At 33.1% G+C, this 5,639-nt stretch overlaps 1 pseudogene; it reads left to right on the plus strand.

Annotated features, from left to right (window-relative positions):
• Positions 1–3,878: 3,878 nt before the first annotated feature.
• LOC107057978 (auxin-responsive protein SAUR68-like) lies at positions 3,879–4,508 on the plus strand (annotated as a pseudogene).
• The last annotated feature ends 1,131 nt before the right edge of the window (positions 4,509–5,639 follow it).

Below are 5,639 nucleotides of genomic sequence, written 5' to 3' on the forward strand. Positions count from 1 at the left end.
CTGAGTCGTGACTTTTCCAAAGAATTGTGACTTTTTCAATAAATTGTGACTTTTCCAAAAGATTGTGACTTCTCAAAAGGTCATGATTTTTCTGATAAGACACAAAAAATACTTGTTCATACCACCCTTTGTTGACTATAAATAGAGAGGCTTCCTCTCTTTTTTTTTCAACCACAATTTTTTTTTAATCTTCTACTCTTCTTCTTCTTGCATTTTAAATAAAAGATTTCATGTGATTTATTGTCATTGAGTGGAATAAGGTTGTAAGTGATGCCTTTGCTCTTAGTATATGTTGATTACTGTCGAGTTTGTGAGTGGAAAGAAAGATTTATTTTTTGTGAAAACCGAAAATGTACATTTTTCTCGGTGTATCACTTGTGCCATTAGTTGTATGACAGCCTGGTGCTGCCTTTTCTGCAATAATTTTATCATATCAAAATTAAATTAGTTGCTAATAGTGGTCCATTTGTAACTTGCTAAGTGCATGGTTGTGGTGTTAACTCTCCTTTGATGATATGCTTCAATGTTCTACCAACAACAGAAGAATTAAACCAAAAGAGGAGAAATTTTATTTTGAGGATTACAGGAAACGTATATGTCCTTTCCCTTCACTCAATAATTCTATGGTGTCTCTATGTTGCATTTTGTACCTTCCCCTTTTCTCTTATTTTTTAACAGTTTGTGAAGGAACACACCGTCATTATTATTGTCAAAATGCGGTTGTCTTTACCTCCCCTTTTGATAGTGATCTTTGATGTTTGAGTGAACTGCCTTGTTTTTTCTTCCTCAGAATTGTTGACTGATGAACTTTTCGATTGGCACTACCGAAAGGCCATCAATTTGCATAATATATACATTAGTATGTAATGTTCCAATATATGAAGTTAACATGATGTAGTATAAATTTATTTGTTTTTTTTAACAATTTATAATGTGATGTAAATATATGCTTTTGAACATCTTTTTCCAAAATTATTGAACTTCTCCAGAGTTAGAGAATTGTCACAATTTGTTTTTTGATGCTCAAGACAAAAGAATGACTTTATTTATCAATGTTACTTATGTGATTTAGAATGTTGGAAAGTTTGCTTCAAAATAGTTATTACTATATAAACATTGCCCTTTTGTTTTACTTATTTACTATTTAATAATATTATAGTATTTTAGATGAAGATCTTCTAAATTCAAAATATATTATTTTAAATTGTTTCGAGTTCATTTTTTTAAAAAAATATAGAATCTCACAACAATTGTGAAAATATGTGAATATATATGAATCATTTAAAAATTATCATTTACAAAATAAATTTTATTTTCAATAATATGGAATAAACATTTTCATTTTGTCTCTACACTAAATTAATATCTAATAACTATATAAAAATATAGCAACAGTAATTCAAAGTCCTATTTATTTATGTTAGTATAAAATTTATTAGAAATACAGCTATTGCACATTAATTCTTTAGTTATGACATTATAAATTCTCTTAGTTATTACTAATTATTGCAAATGTTATCCACACTCTTTAACATTCTTTAGTTATAAGATTATGAATTCTCATAGTTATTACATTAATTATTTCTATCTTTCATCTTTTCTTATCTTAACTTTTGACCAATAATTTTTCATATTATTATACAACCCCTATATATGTGATAACACAGTCTTGTTATTTTTCCTTGGACGAATCATGCTTTATTGAATAAATTGAAAATTGTTTACGAGTATATGAACTACATCTTTGTTGGGTGTGAGATAAACATGTGATTAATATATGATTTCACAAATAGAATATATTCATTAATTTCAGTTTTTAGTTTTTCTTGTAAAAAAAAAAAAAGGAAACATTTCTCAGTTAACTATGGACAGTCAGATAACTAGCTTTATTTATTTACACAGTCAATTGAGAAGTTAAATATGAGAGCCAACAACATGAACGTCATTTATTATGTTATAACTTATAAAATAAAAATTAATATACAAAAATTAGTTCTAAACAATAAAATGTAGTTGTTCTCTTCACATGTTCATATGACATTTGAACAGTTTAACGTGAAATACACGTGCAAACATATCTGGTTAGATGATAAGAAAAATACATAACAAATATCGTCTATAAGGTAATATTATTGAGATACGGCCAATTACATGATTGAACCTCAACAAATTGAAATAAATATATGCATTTAACTAATCAAAATTTACATTGACCATCTTCATAGGTTCGCGTGAATAAGAGATATATATAATGATCCACATTGAACGTTCACAAAAAAATTTGCAATATTATTTTTTGCAAAGCTTATTATTCAAATATTCGCTTAAATAAGCAATACTATTTACTATAACATATATTTTCTAAATTGGTAATCACGCGCAACGCATGTGTCGAAAAACTAGTATGTAGTATATGTACCAAGAGGTCATTGTGCAGCATATGGAGGAGAAATCCAGTAGAAGCCATTTATTCTACGCTGCCAATATCGTACTTGAGGAAGATATACTGGCATTATTTCAACACTTGTTAGCTCAAGCTGAGGAAGATACTGGTTTTGATCATCAAATAGATGGTGTCAAAAATCCCCTGCAAAGAGGATGCTTTCTTTGATCTCACTTCTCGGTTGGGAAGGAATCGAGAGCGGATTTACTCCCATTTTATCATGAAAAAATTGCGCATTAGTAAAGGAAAAACTTAGTACCGAGACGAAGGAAGAATCTTTGACCCCTGAGAATGAATGTAATTCCAGTTTTTTTTTTCTTTTGTCAAAGATATGGCATCACATTCCTTTACTATCAAATTTGTTCATTTTGATTTGAAAAATTAAGACTTTCCGATACATTGTTCCATAGCAATTTACTGCTGCGGATCTGTAAGAGAAACTTTATCTCGACACCATCAAGTCCAAATGTACCTTTAATTTGAAAAGAATAATACAGATCTCTCACTATAGTGTACAAGGCTTTTTAGTTTTGACAAAATATACCACAATGCAGGTGTCCATAACTGCTTAAAATTTAGAGTTTGATATTGCACTGCATGTTTCTGAGTAGGATCAATTCTCAGCTATCTTGATATATAATCGAGTCAAGAAGAGAGCAATAGTTATTGTGTTGACCCGATCCTACAATAAATAGTTCTCTCTGGTTCTTCTTTCTTGTTTTGCACGCTTGTTTATTAGTAGAGGTTTGTTAACTCTTTAGGAATAGTATGCTAAGGTCCACCTCCTTGTTAAAAAAACTGAAGGATTTTAGAAACACAAATGAAAGTTTGTTGTAAGTCCGGAGACTAGTATATTTATACAAGTTTATGACAAGTTTCATGTCAAAATATTTAGTGGTGATCAAGAGAAATAGGTGACCACTATAGTGAGAGACAATGCCATATGAAGTTTCACATGACTTTGCTTACTCTCTAAAGTATTCAGACTACAAATTTGTTGAAGAACAAGGCCCATGATTTACATTAAGGACACCCTTTGATAGGGTGACAGAGACCAAAACAAAATAGCCACATGATGACTTTAATGAAGTAATTTTTCTAGCACAACTAGCCAAGATGATAGTCAAGTGTCCCCTATCTACATGAAAATGAAGGGAAAACAACATGGTTTTGCTTCTCACCAGCTATTGTTCATTTAATGGTTTCAAATTATTTATATTGGAGAGTACCAACTATGAGCTGATATTATACCAAATAGGCTTAATTTGTTGTTGATCAAAATAGCATCATCCACAAATTTTAGGCCCCATACCAACTTGACCAATAGACATCGGCACATGGCTTTGCCTACAGTGGTTAGTGACAAAAATTTCAGCTCTATTTTATATAAATAATCCCTCTTTCATGAGCCTTTTCATCATCAAGGACAAGCATTATCAGTTCAACCATCAAAGGTCTCTAAATTTCTTTTCTACTTTCTTATTTTCAATCTTCCAAAAAAAATAATGGCAATGTTCAGCGCTAAGAAACTCATCAAGATGGCTAGGAAATGGCAGAAGTTTGCAGCTATGCAGAGGAAGAGGATTTCATTTCCAAGAAATGATGGTGATGCAGACAGTTGCAGTAAATCTTCATCCTCTATAGTTGAGAAGTGCATTTTGTAGTCTATATAGCTGATCAAGCCCGCTTCGTCGTTCCATTGGCTTACCTTGAAAATGAAGTCATTAAGCAACTTTTAAGCATTTCTGAAGAAGAGTTGGGGTTGCCAAGTGGTGGCCCTATTACATTACCCTGTGATTCAGCCTTAATGAGCTACATCATTTCACTTATCAAGAAAGGCGTAGCTGCTGGAGATCTTCACAAAGCAGTGCTCCTCTCGATTCCTTCATGCTGCTGTTCAATGTCTTCTTTGCACCAAGAAAGTGGAAGCCGACAGCTTCTTGTTTGTTGAGTCAAGGACAACATTCTTTTTGTACATGCTAGCTCAAAAACAGTTTTTAGAGAGGCTGACACTGAAGACTACACAATTGTAAAGCACAACATACAAATTGAATACTACTTTATTTGAAAATTTACCATATTCATGGATTTCAATTTTCAATTTTCAATTTTGTTATGAGAAGTCCTAACAATCCAATCTTGGAGCACAGACATATAAATCTTTAACTTATAAAAGGAAAATTGACACAAACCAGATGTAATGGTAAGTGTAACTTTGTTTTATGTTCCCAGTTAAGTCCGCATTGTCTCCAAGTAATTGTTAATATTTCCAGCACTTCGTGTGATCTATTGTCTTACTCATTCCTTCTTACATCATCCAGCAACTGTAACATCCCGTATCCAAAACAGACCAAAAATACAGATTTTGAGAAGTTGCAAGTGCAACCCACGGTTGCCATCCACAGACCGTATGTCAGACCACGGCCCGTGCTGGTGGTCCGTGGTTCACTATTGCAACCCCTCCCAAAACCCAGCTCAGAAAATCAGATAAGTTTCGACCCACGGATAGACCCACGGTTCGTAGGTCAGACCACAGTCCGTGGTCTGTGTCCATGGATCAAGACTCCTTTACCCAACCTCTGACACGAACTACAGTCGACCAGCATGGACCGTCGTTCGATCCACGGTCCGTAGGTCTGACCGTATGTGGGGTCCAACAGCCAGTTAGATGAAAATTATGATTGGGTCAACTTCAAATAGTCATAACTCTTAGCACAAAAGGAACTATGTGTCTCATAACCTATGATATGATAGATAATTGAACCCTCTTTCCAACGCCACTGAGTTTGCTAAAATATGACCTCTGAGCAAAATGTTAAATCATGAGTTTTTAGTCAGTTTAAGCCTAGAAACATAACTACAACTTATCTAAGTCAAATCATTAATCAAAACTTAGAAAAATTAGAGCGTAAGTGGAGAAGAGAAGTCAAGAACCATAGTTCAAGAACGCAGCAAGGTTCCATCAGTTCCAGCCCTGAAATCTACAGATTTCTCCGTGGAATTCGTCACCAGGTATGTGAGATTTCACTAGTGGGTTCCTTTCGCCCATTAGGTCCCTAGAATTCAGTCAGATTCTTGATTCCATGATTATGAACAGACCTAGGGTTTCTAGAATTACAACAGATCATCATGAATTAGTTATTAACATGTTCCAAATCAGATTATCAAGTTATTACATCGTTTCTCGCATGAATTT

This window comes from Solanum tuberosum, unplaced genomic scaffold (genome assembly GCF_000226075.1).
Source record: "Solanum tuberosum cultivar DM 1-3 516 R44 unplaced genomic scaffold, SolTub_3.0 scf00419, whole genome shotgun sequence".
NCBI lineage: Eukaryota > Viridiplantae > Streptophyta > Magnoliopsida > Solanales > Solanaceae > Solanum > Solanum tuberosum.